General features: G+C 46.7%; 1 non-coding gene across 1 annotated transcript; it reads right to left on the bottom strand.

Annotated features, from left to right (window-relative positions):
- Window positions 1–6,321: 6,321 nt before the first annotated feature.
- Window positions 6,322–6,396, bottom strand: Trnas-cga. Its single transcript has one exon. It is a non-coding gene; the product is annotated as a tRNA-Ser (tRNA).
- Window positions 6,397–13,364: the final 6,968 nt, after the last annotated feature.

Genomic DNA, 13,364 nt, shown 5'->3' with positions numbered 1-13,364 from the left:
TGCTCCACAGAACTACCGTCCGACATCCTTCACACACATTTGTTCTTAAATTTTAGGAGATATTCTGAAGTCAAACGTAACGAGGTACCCAACAAAATAACCTCATCCATGCCAACTAGCATATTTTTCAAAAAAAAAAATTATCATGTGATATCCATCTCGCACTTTTCTCATACGACACACCGGAGCCCTCTATGTTTACTGTCAAAGTTTTACCGTATCAGTCACAATTTGTGACTGGATAGAGGATGTCTTGAAAAGGAGGACGCAGCATGTCACCTCGGATGGAGAGTGATCGGCAAGGAGAATGTGCTGGGATCCTTGCTGTTCATGTTGTATATTAATGACCGCGCGGACAATATTGTTAGTAGATGATGAAGTTATGTATAATGAAGTGCTGTCTGAAAAAAGTTGCGCAGATATTAACTCCGAACTTGATGACATTCCAAAGTGGTGCAAAGCTTGGCAACTTCCTTTACATGTTCAGAAATGTAAAACTGTACTCTTCACAAACGAAAAAAGTAAGTATCCTATGACATCAATATGAGCGAGTCACACAAATAGGTGTAACAATCCGTAGGGATATGAAATGGAACGATAACATTGGTTGATAGGAAAAGCGGATGGGAGGCTTCGGTTCATGGTAAATACTTCAGAACTCCAATTTACAAAGGAGATTGCTTACAAGACACTCGTCCGACCTATCATATTCAGTTGTGAGAGACCCTTTCCAAATAGGACTAACAGCTATATCGAACATGTACAGAAGAGGGCAGCTCGAATTGTCCAGGCTTGTTTGACACGCGGTAGAGTGACAAGGAGATACTGAAGAAACTGAACTGTCACACGTTTGAAGATAGAGGCTAAGTACCCTGAGAAAACCTGCTTAGTAAGTTCCAAGAACTAGCTTTAAGTGAGAACTCTGGAAGTATACCAGGACCTCGTGCGTATCGCTCCCATAGGGAATGCAAGACTATTAACAACGCGTACAGAGGCGTGTTCGTAATGTCTTCCCGCACTCTGCACGTGAATGGTTCGGGAAGAAGCCCTATTAACTGTGAGGGGTACATATCGGAGGTATCCATTAATACAGTTTGGTACCCCTTGCATAGTGGATGCTGTAGTCTGCCAAAGACTCGTGCAGAGTCCTGTTCAGATGCCCACAGCAAACGATAGCACTTATTCTTGTCTCATAGCTCTCTTCGTTGGTTCCGGTCAATTGTTGAAATGCATGTACCTGATTTTCAGCACTGGTGGTATTTATCTTGAATGATATAATTCCTTCTTATTTCGTAATGCAGCCCAAATATATTTGTATTTGTGTGGCTGCCAACGTATATGTGGACTAATAAGTGTTTGCAGTTTACTTTGTGCGAGCACATGCCTCAGTGAACACAGAAGAGACCTCGGCCAATAAGTCTGAAAAAACGTCCTCCACTCAGGTGGACTCTACTGGCCGTGAAAGCTTACACACAGTTTCTACTGCATTCCCTCATTCGCTCTGCTCCGCCAGTTAATGAGAGCACGACGTGCTCGGATCTCAGAAAATGATGGAGAAGGGCGTAGAAGAGAATGCAGAGACTGCAACAATTACCTGCTGAAATGATATTGGTCTCCACTGTAGTCTGTTCCTTCACAAGAACTTGTAAAAATCCAACGTCTCTAATGAAAAAGTTGTCGATGGGATGTTAAACGCTAATCTTTCCTCCTTTCTTCTACACTGAGGTGAGGAAAGTCATGGGATACCTCCTAATATCGTGTGGAACCTCCTTTTGCCCGACGAAATGCAGTAGCTCGACGTGGCGTTGTCTCAAAGTTTCGTTGAAAACTCCCGGCAGAAATATTGAGCCACTCTGCCTCTATAGCCGTCCACACTGCGAACATGTTGCCGGCGCAGGATATTGTCTACGAACTGACGTCTCGATTATGTCCCGTAGATGTTCGATGGGATTTATGTCAGGCGATCTGGGTGGCCTTATCATTCGCTCAGATTGTCCAGAATGTTCAACAAACAAGTTGTCAACACTTGTGGTCCCGTGGCGTGACATCGTTGTTTGGGAATATGAAGTCGATGAATAGTTGCAAATAGACCCCAAGCAGCCGAGCTTAACCACTTCCAGTCAATGATCGGTTCAACACAGCCCACACCATTATGGAGCCACCACCAGCTTGCACAGTTCCTAGTTGACATCTTGGGTCCATGGCTTCGTGGGGTCTGCGCCACACTCGAACCCTAACATCAGCTCTTACCAGCTGAAATCGGCACTCGTCTGACCGGGTCACTGTTACCCAGTTGTCTTCGGTCCAACCGATATGGTCACGAGCCCTGGAGAGGCGCTGCAGGCCATGTCGTACTGTTAGCAAAGACACTAGAGTCGGTCGCCTGCTGCCACAATCCATTTCGCCGCAGTATCGTTACTGATACGTTCAGCGAACGTCCCAGATTGATTTCTGCGATTATTTCACCCAGTGTTGCTTGCCTGTTAGCGCTGATAACTCGACGCGAACGCCACTGCTCTCGGTCGTTAAGTGAAGGCTGTCGCCCACTGCGTTGTTCTTGGTGAGAGGTAATGCCTGGAATTTGGTATTGTCGGTGTACTCGCGACACTTAACGATTTCCGAAATGGAATGTTGCATGCGTCTAGGTCGAATACCATTCCGCGTTAAAAAGTCTGTTAATTCCCATCGTGCGCCCATAATGACGTCGGAAACCATTTCACATGAATTGCCTGGGTACAAATGACAGCCCCGGCCAGTGTGGCCGAGTGGTTCTAGGCGCTTCAGTCTGGAACCGCGCGACTGCTACGGTCGCAGGTTCGAATCCTGCCTCGGGCATGGACGTGTGTGATGTCCTTAGGTTAGTTACGTTTAAGTAGTTCTAAGTTCTAGAGGACAGATGACCTGAGATGTTAGGTCCCATAGTGCTCACAGCCATTTGAACCATTTTGAGCAAATGACAGCTCCGCTAATGCACGGCCCTTTTATACCTTGCTTACACGATACTACCGCCATCTTTAAGTGAGCATACTGCTAACCCATAACTTTTGTCACCTCTGCGTAAATGCACACATGAAAGCTAAAATTTGTCTGCGCAGCTCACGATTACACACACAAGTCGTAAACCCAAAGTCTGCACAGATTTATGAATTGCACCAAGTCGTAACATGGAATCACAAGTTTCAGTAGAATTGTGCAAATGATTCTGCGCAGATCACGACGAAGCAATCAACTCTCAGCGTGTGTACTGGAAATCGCCGTAAGTTTAACCGAGCATGTGCGTGAAACGCCCCGTGGGCTTCCTAGAATGTTTATTCCTAAACTCGTACACATCACCTACGTTTATGAAAGATAATGTGTAAAAACTGTAGCACTTTGAATAATATTCCTTCATTGGAGGAATGAAAGCTATTGAACCTCCAGAGGTCAAAGTTAAAGTAAATAAATTCTACAAGGACAGCTACAAATGATCGAAATGAAAGAAAAACTTACGTTCAAAGCAACCTACAAATAGCCGTAGCTTTTGTAAGCACTTTCTTGGCAATTTATAGCACACTTTGCATCGCAGTGGCATTTTTTATATTATTTCGCCACAAGAAAAGGCAAATGTTCAACTTGGAAACATATATTACTGTATTATACACTATCAGAAGTAAGAAGAGACGCCGATGCAATATGTGGGTTACTTCAAGTAAGTATTAGGCTATCAGACCTGTAGTTCATAGTTCTTGCCCTGGGCGGAAAGTGGCCGGTCCCTAGTACACTAAATGACTGAAGCACGAAATCTGTGGCGAGTTGCGGAGAGAAACCGTTGGATGTGTACCAGCCGTGACAGGATGCTTTGAGAAACGACATCAGATAAGTCTTTCAGCGCAGCGTAGAACGTTACCATCGAAAGCGCTCAATTTTCGTCTGAATTGACTGGGCCCATTTCTAAGAATACTTTATCCTGGCTTACGAGCTGGGATTAAGACATGAGACAGCGAGGATCCAAAAAAGAGCAGCGATTTCTCACCTGCTACTTCATTTATATTTACTATGTACATAAGCCCCCCCATGAACCATGGACCTTGCCGTTGGTGGGGAGGCTTGCGTGCCTCAGCGATACAGATAGCCGTACCGTAGGTGCAACCACAACGGAGGGGTATCTGTTGAGAGGCCAGACAAACGTGTGGTTCCTGAAGAGGGGCAGCAGCCTTTTCAGTAGTTGCAGGGGCAACAGTCTGGATGATTGACTGATCTGGCCTTGTAACATTAACCAAAACGGCCTTGCTGTGCTGGTACTGCGAACGGTTGAAAGCAAGGGGAAACTACAGCCGTAATTTTTCCCGAGGGCATGCAGCTCTACTGTATGGTTAATGATGATGGCGTCCTCTTGGGTAAAATATTCCGGAGGTAAAATAGTCCCCCATTCGGATCTCCGGGCGGGGACTACTCAAGAGGACGTCGTTATCAGGAGAAAGAAAACTGGCGTTCTACGGATCGGAGCGTGGAATGTCAGATCCCTTAATCAGGCAGGTAGGTTAGAAAATTTAAAAAGGGAAATGGATAGGTTAAAGTTAGATATAGTGGGAATTAGTGAAGTTCGGTGGCAGGAGGAACAAGACCTTTGGTCAGGCGAATACAGGGTTATTAATACAGAGTCAAATAGGGATAATGCAGGAGTAGGTTTAATAATGAATAAAAAAATAGGAATGTGGGTAAGCTACTACAAACAGCATAGCGAACGCATTATTGTGGCCAAGATAGGCACGAAGCCCACACCAACTACAGTAGTACAAGTTTATATGCCAACTAGCTCTGCAGATGACGAAGAAATTGAAGAAATGTATGATGAAATAAAAGAAATCATTCAGATAGTGAAGGGAGACGAAAACTTAATAGTCATGGGTGACTGGAATTCGAGTGTACGAAAAGGGAGAGAAGGAAACATAGTAGGTGTATATGGATTGGGGGTAAGAAATGAAAGAGGAAGCCGCCTGGTAGAATTTTGCACAGAGCACAACTTAATCATAGCTAACACTTGGTTCAAGAATCATAAAAGAAGTTTGTATACCTGGAAGAATCCTGGCGATACTAAAAGGTATCAGATAGATTATATAATGGTAAGACAGAGATTTAGGAACCAGGTTTTAAATTGTAAGACATTTCCAGGGGCAGATGTGGACTCTGACCACAATCTATCGGTTATGAACTGTAGATTAAAACTCAAGAAACTGCAAAAAGGTGGGGATTTAAGGAGATGGGACCTGGATAAACTGGCTAAATCAGGGGTTGAACAGAGTTTCAGGGAAACCATAAGGGAACAATTGACAGGAATGGGGGAAAGAAATACAGTAGAAGAAGAATGGGTAGCTTTGAGGGGTGAAGTAGTGAAGGCAGCAGAGGATCAAGTAGGTAAAAAGACGAGGGCTAGTAGAAATCCTTGGGTAACAGAAGAAATATTGAATTTAATTGATGAAGGGAGAAAATATAAAAATGCAGTAAATGAAGCAGACAGAAAGGAATACAAACGTCTCAAAAATGAGATCGACAGGAAGTGCAAAATGGCTAAACAGGGATGGCTAGAGGACAAATGTGAGGATGTAGAGGCTTATGTCACTAGGAGTAAGATAGATACTGCCTACAGGAAAATTAAAGAGACCTTTGGAGAAAAGAGAACCACTTGTATGAATATCAAGAGCTCAGATGGAAACCCAGTTCTAAGCAAAGAAGGGAAAGCAGGAAGGTGGAAGGAGTATATAGAGGTTATATACAAGGGCGATGTATTTGAGGACAATATTATCGAAATGGAAGAGGATATAGATGAAGATGAAATGGGAGGTATGACACTGCGTGAAGAGTTTGACAGAGCACTGAAAGACCTGAGTCGAAACAAGGCCCCGGGAGTAGATAACATTCCATTAGAACTACTGACTGCCTTGGGAGAGCCAGTCCTGACAAAACTCTACCATCTGGTGAGCAATATGTATGAGACAGGCGAAATACTCTCAGGCTTCAAGAAGAATATAATAATTCCAATCCCAAAGAAAGCGGGTGTTGACAGATGTGAAAATTACCGAACTATCAGTTTAATAAGTCACGGCTGCAAAATACTAACGCGAATTCTTTACAGACGAATGGAAAAACTAGTAGAAGCCGACCTCGGGGAAGAACCATTTTGATTCCGTAGAAATATTGGACACGTGAAGCAATACTGACCCTACGACTTATCTTGGAAGCTAGATTAAGGAAAGGCAAACCTACGTTTCTAGCGTTTGTAGACTTGGAGAAAGCTTTTGACAATGTTGACTGGAATAAAACTTCCTGGCAGATTAAAACTGTGTGCCCGACCGAGACTCGAACTCGGGACCTTTGCCTTTCGCGGGCAAATGCTCTACCAACTGAGCTACCGAAGCACGACTCACGCCCGGTACTCACAGCTTTACTTCTGCCAGTACCTCGTCTCCTACCTTCCAAACTTTACAGAAGCTCTACTGCGAACCTTGCAGAACTAGCACTCCTGAAAGAAAGGATATTGCGGAGACATGGCTTAGCCACAGCCTGGGGGATGTTTCCAGAATGAGATTTTCACTCTGCAGCGGAGTGTGCGCTGATATGAAACTTCCTGGCAGATTAAAACTGTGTGCCCGACCGAGACTCGAACTCGGGACCTTTGCCTTTCGCGGGCAAGTGCTCTACCAACTGAGCTACCGAAGCACGACTCACGCCCGGTACTCACAGCTTTACTTCTGCCAGTACCTCGTCTCCTACCTTCCAAACTTTACAGAAGCTCTCCTTCGCAGGAGAGCTTCTGTAAAGTTTGGAAGGTAGGAGACGAGGTACTGGCAGAAGTAAAGCTGTGAGTACCGGGCGTGAGTCGTGCTTCGGTAGCTCAGTTGGTAGAGCACTTGCCCGCGAAAGGCAAAGGTCCCGAGTTCGAGTCTCGGTCGGGCACACAGTTTTAATCTGCCAGGAAGTTTCATATCAGCGCACACTCCGCTGCAGAGTGAAAATCTCATTCTGGAAACATCCCCCAGGCTGTGGCTAAGCCATGTCTCCGCAATATCCTTTCTTTCAGGAGTGCTAGTTCTGCAAGGTTCGCAGGAGAGCTTCTGTAAAGTTTGGAAGGTAGGAGACGAGGTACTGGCAGAAGTAAAGCTGTGAGTACCGGGCGTGAGTCGTGCTTCGGTAGCTCAGTTGGTAGAGCACTTGCCCGCGAAAGGCAAAGGTCCCGAGTTCGAGTCTCGGTCGGGCACACAGTTTTAATCTGCCAGGAAGTTTCATATCAGCGCACACTCCGCTGCAGAGTGAAAATCTCATTCTGGAAACATCCCCCAGGCTGTGGCTAAGCCATGTCTCCGCAATATCCTTTCTTTCAGGAGTGCTAGTTCTGCAAGGTTCGCAGGAGAGCTTCTGTAAAGTTTGGAAGGTAGGAGACGAGGTACTGGCAGAAGTAAAGCTGTGAGTACCGGGCGTGAGTCGTGCTTCGGTAGCTCAGTTGGTAGAGCACTTGCCCGCGAAAGGCAAAGGTCCCGAGTTCGAGTCTCGGTCGGGCACACAGTTTTAATCTGCCAGGAAGTTTCATATCAGCGCACACTCCGCTGCAGAGTGAAAATCTCATTCTGGAAACATCCCCCAGGCTGTGGCTAAGCCATGTCTCCGCAATATCCTTTCTTTCAGGAGTGCTAGTTCTGCAAGGTTCGCAGGAGAGCTTCTGTAAAGTTTGGAAGGTAGGAGACGAGGTACTGGCAGAAGTAAAGCTGTGAGTACCGGGCGTGAGTCGTGCTTCGGTAGCTCAGTTGGTAGAGCACTTGCCCGCGAAAGGCAAAGGTCCCGAGTTCGAGTCTCGGTCGGGCACACAGTTTTAATCTGCCAGGAAGTTTCATATCAGCGCACACTCCGCTGCAGAGTGAAAATCTCATTCTGGAAACATCCCCCAGGCTGTGGCTAAGCCATGTCTCCGCAATATCCTTTCTTTCAGGAGTGCTTGTTCTGCAAGGTTCGCAGGAGAGCTTCTGTAAAGTTTGGAAGGTAGGAGACGAGGTACTGGCAGAAGTAAAGCTGTGAGTACCGGGCGTGAGTCGTGCTTCGGTAGCTCAGTTGGTAGAGCACTTGCCCGCGAAAGGCAAAGGTCCCGAGTTCGAGTCTCGGTCGGGCACACAGTTTTAATCTGCCAGGAAGTTTCATATCAGCGCACACTCCGCTGCAGAGTGAAAATCTCATTCTGGAAACATCCCCCAGGCTGTGGCTAAGCCATGTCTCCGCAATATCCTTTCTTTCAGGAGTGCTAGTTCTGCAAGGTTCGCAGGAGAGCTTCTGTAAAGTTTGGAAGGTAGGAGACGAGGTACTGGCAGAAGTAAAGCTGTGAGTACCGGGCGTGAGTCGTGCTTCGGTAGCTCAGTTGGTAGAGCACTTGCCCGCGAAAGGCAAAGGTCCCGAGTTCGAGTCTCGGTCGGGCACACAGTTTTAATCTGCCAGGAAGTTTCATATCAGCGCACACTCCGCTGCAGAGTGAAAATCTCATTCTGGAAACATCCCCCAGGCTGTGGCTAAGCCATGTCTCCGCAATATCCTTTCTTTCAGGAGTGCTAGTTCTGCAAGGTTCGCAGGAGAGCTTCTGTAAAGTTTGGAAGGTAGGAGACGAGGTACTGGCAGAAGTAAAGCTGTGAGTACCGGGCGTGAGTCGTGCTTCGGTAGCTCAGTTGGTAGAGCACTTGCCCGCGAAAGGCAAAGGTCCCGAGTTCGAGTCTCGGTCGGGCACACAGTTTTAATCTGCCAGGAAGTTTCATATCAGCGCACACTCCGCTGCAGAGTGAAAATCTCATTCTGGAAACATCCCCCAGGCTGTGGCTAAGCCATGTCTCCGCAATATCCTTTCTTTCAGGAGTGCTAGTTCTGCAAGGTTCGCAGGAGAGCTTCTGTAAAGTTTGGAAGGTAGGAGACGAGGTACTGGCAGAAGTAAAGCTGTGAGTACCGGGCGTGAGTCGTGCTTCGGTAGCTCAGTTGGTAGAGCACTTGCCCGCGAAAGGCAAAGGTCCCGAGTTCGAGTCTCGGTCGGGCACACAGTTTTAATCTGCCAGGAAGTTTCATATCAGCGCACACTCCGCTGCAGAGTGAAAATCTCATTCTGGAAACATCCCCCAGGCTGTGGCTAAGCCATGTCTCCGCAATATCCTTTCTTTCAGGAGTGCTAGTTCTGCAAGGTTCGCAGGAGAGCTTCTGTAAAGTTTGGAAGGTAGGAGACGAGGTACTGGCAGAAGTAAAGCTGTGAGTACCGGGCGTGAGTCGTGCTTCGGTAGCTCAGTTGGTAGAGCACTTGCCCGCGAAAGGCAAAGGTCCCGAGTTCGAGTCTCGGTCGGGCACACAGTTTTAATCTGCCAGGAAGTTTCATATCAGCGCACACTCCGCTGCAGAGTGAAAATCTCATTTTGACTGGAATACTCTCTTTCACATTCTGAAGGTGGCAGGGGTAAAATACAGGGAACGAAAGGCTATTTACAATTTGTACAGAAACCAAATGGCAGTTATAAGAGTCGAGGGGCATGAAAGGGAAGCAGTGGTTGGGAAGGGAGTGAGACAGGGTTGTAGCCTCTCCCCGATGTTATTCAATCTGTATAGTGAAGGAAACAAAAGAAAAATTCGGACGTATTAAAATCCATGGAGAAGAAATAAAAACTTTGAGGTTTGCCGATGACGTTGTAATTCTGTCAGAGACAGCAAAGGACTTGGAAGAGCAGTTGAACGGAATGGATAGCGTCTTGAAAGGAGGATATGAGATGAACATCAACAAAAGCAAAACGAGGATAATGGAATGTAGTCGAATTAAGTCGGGAGATGCTGAGGGAATTCGATTAGGGAATGAGACACTTAAAGTAGTAAAGGAGATTTGCTATTTGTGGAGCAAAATAACTGATGATGGTCGAAGTAGAGAGGACATAAAATGTAGACTGGCAATGGCAAGGAAAGCGTTTCTGAAGAAGAGAAATTTGTTAACATCGAGTATAGATTTAAGTGTCAGGAAGTAGTTTCTGAAAGTACACTCCTGAAAATTAAAATAAGAACACCGTGAATTCATTGTCCCAGGAAGGGGAAACTTTATTGACACATTCCTGGGGTCAGATACATCACATGATCACACTGACAGAACCACAGGCACATAGACACAGGCAACAGAGCATGCACAATGTCGGCACTAGTACAGTGTATATCCACCTTTCGCAGCAATGCAGGCTGCTATTCTCCCATGGAGACGATCATAGAGATGCTGGATGTAGTCCTGTGGAACGGATTCCCATGCCATTTCCACCTGGCGCCTCAGTTGGACCAGCGTTCGTGCTGGACGTGCAGACCGCTTGAGACGACGCTTCATCCAGTCCCAAACATGCTCAACGGGGGACAGATCCGGAGATCTTGCTGGCCAGGGTAGTTGACTTACATCTTCTAGAGCACGTTGAGTGGCACGGGATACATGCGGACGTGCATTGTCCTGTTGGAACAGCAAGTTCCCTTGCCGGTCTAGGAATGGTAGAACGATGGGTTCGATGACGGTTTGGGTGTACCGTGCACTATTCAGTGTCCCCTCGACGATCACCAGTGGTGTACGGCCAGTGTAGGAGATCGCTCCCCACACCATGATGCCGGGTGTTGGCCCTGTGTGCCTCGGTCGTATGCAGTCCTGATTGTGGCGCTCACCTGCACGGCGCCAAACACGCATACGACCATCATTGGCACCAAGGCAGAAGCGACTCTCATCGCTGAAGACGACACGTCTCCATTCGTCCCTCCATTCACGCCTGTCGCGACACCACTGGAGGCGGGCTGCACGATGTTGGGGCGTGAGCGGAAGACCGCCCTAACGGTGTGCGGGACCGTAGCCCAGCTTCATGGAGACGGTTGCGAATGGTCCTCGCCGATACCCCAGGAGCAACAGTGTCCCTAATTTGCTGGGAAGTGGCGGTGCGGTCCCCTACGGCACTGCGTAGGATCCTACGGTCTTGGCGTGCATCCGTGCGTCGCTGCGGTCCGGTCCCAGGTCGACGGGCACGTGCACCTTCCGCCGACCACTGGCCACAACATCGATGTACTGTGGAGACCTCACGCCCCACGTGTTGAGCAATTCGGCGGTACGTCCACCCGGCCTCCCGCATGCCCACTATACGCCCTCGCTCAAAGTCCGTCAACTGCACATACGGTTCACGTCCACGCTGTCGCGGCATGCTACCAGTGTTAAAGACTGCGATGGAGCTCCGTATGCCACGGCAAACTGGCTGACACTGACGGCGGCGGTGCACAAATGCTGCGCAGCTAGCGCCATTCGACGGCCAACACCGCGGTTCCTGGTGTGTCCGCTGTGCCGTGCGTGTGATCATTGCTTGTACAGCCCTCTCGCAGTGTCCGGAGCAAGTATGGTGGGTCTGACACACCGGTGTCAATGTGTTCTTTTTTCCATTTCCAGGAGTGTATTTGTATGGAGTGTAGCCATGTATGGAAGTGAAACATGGACGATAAATAGATTGGACAAGAAGAGAATAGAAGCTTTCGAAATGTGGTGCTACAGAAGAATGCTGAAGATTAGATGGGTAGATCACATAACTAATGAGGAGGTATTGAATAGAATTTGGGAGAAGAGAGTTTGTGGCACAACTTGACTAGAAGAAGGGATCGATTGGTAGGACATGTTCTGAGGCATCAAGGGATCACCAATTTAGCATTGGAGGGCAGCGTGGAGGGTAAAAATCGTAGAGGGAGACCAAGAGATGAATAGACCAAGCAGATTCAGAAGGATGTAGGTTGCAGTAGGTACTGGGAGATGAAGAAGCTTGCACAGGATAGTGTAGCATGGAGAGCTGCGTCAAACCAGTCTCAGGACTGAAGACCACAACAACAACAACATGTACATAAGAATGAATATTATCCGCCCTTTGCAGCTGAATGTTTGTTTTCAACCAGATATGTTTCACGTATTCATATTAGGCATCGTCAGTGGTGTATAAGATAAAGGATAACTGTAAAACTATACATGATGTATTGTAAGACATGTAGTTTCCCCTGGCAGAACACTGAAGTTATTGTATTAATTACAGATTAGAGTGTAAATTCTCATTTTTATGTTTCCTTTTCTTCTCGTGTTCGCACAGACTCTTGTGTAGGCTCAGTGTAAAAGTACAGGAAGCTGTATGTCACAATTAGGCGTTTTACTGGACGTAAATATCCTTGCTGTACACTGCACTCGGAGCTTACTTCAGGATTAAGTGTGGGATCATAAGAGCTGTTGAGGTTAGGTGTAAGTTGGGTTGCTGCAATGAGCAACACGATTAGGTGGGTTGAATGGTAGTGGAGGCGCGGTGTGTGTTTATTTATTTACTTTACCGACTCATATCACACTACACACACACACACACACACACACACACACACACACACACGAACGCGCGCGCGCGCGTGTGTGTGTGTGTGTGTGTGTGTATGTAAGTAATATATACTATTTAATTATTATTATTTTATACACTGAAGCGCCAAAGAAACTGGTATAGGCAAGCGTATTCAAATACAAATATATGGAAACAACCAGAATACGGCGCTGCGATCGGAAACTCCTATATAAGACAACAATTGTCTGGCGCAGTTGTTAGATCGGTTACTGCTGCTTCAATGGCAGAAGATTTAAGTGAATTTGAACGTGGTGATATAGTCGGCGCACGAGCGAGGGGGGCCCCCCCATCACGGGGTAGCGATGAATTGGGGATTTTTCCTTACGACCATTTCACAAGTGTACCGTGAATATCAGGAATCCGGTAAAACATCAAATCTCCGACATCGTTTCGGCCGGAAAAGGATCTTACAAGAACGGGACCAGCGACGACTGAAGAACGAATCGGTTAATAGGACATATTGTAAGGCATCAAAAGATCACCAGTTTAGTATTGGAAAGAAGCGTAAGGGGGATAAATTGTAGAGGGAGGCCAAGAGATGAACGCAGTAAGCAGATTTAGAAAGATGTAGGTTGCCACAATTACTCAAAGATGAAGAAGCTTGCAAAGGATAAAGTAGCATGGAGCGCTGCATCAAACCAGTCTTTGGACTGAAGACCACACTATCAACAAGGCTAGATTTGAAATAGTGGGAATACTTTCTTTCTACTATAGTTGCTATTGTCTTTGAGGATATTTTCATTTTCCTTTATGGCTCTCTACATTAATGTACTCTTCATGAAGAGTGAGCTTACCCATTCCTTGCTGGCATAAGATGCTATGCCTATTTTTTATCCCAGTGTAGCGGGGATTTTCTTCTGTCAGATGATTCGCTTATGTGAAGGGGAGAAGGTAAATATATCCTGTTGAAAACAGAATCAACTTTAATTTCCGAAATATGGAAAATACTTGTTC

Source organism: Schistocerca piceifrons, chromosome 3 (assembly GCF_021461385.2).
Source record: "Schistocerca piceifrons isolate TAMUIC-IGC-003096 chromosome 3, iqSchPice1.1, whole genome shotgun sequence".
Taxonomy (NCBI): domain Eukaryota; kingdom Metazoa; phylum Arthropoda; class Insecta; order Orthoptera; family Acrididae; genus Schistocerca; species Schistocerca piceifrons.
The sequence above is the reverse complement of the archived record's forward strand: the minus strand, read 5'-3'. Positions and strand labels throughout refer to the sequence as shown.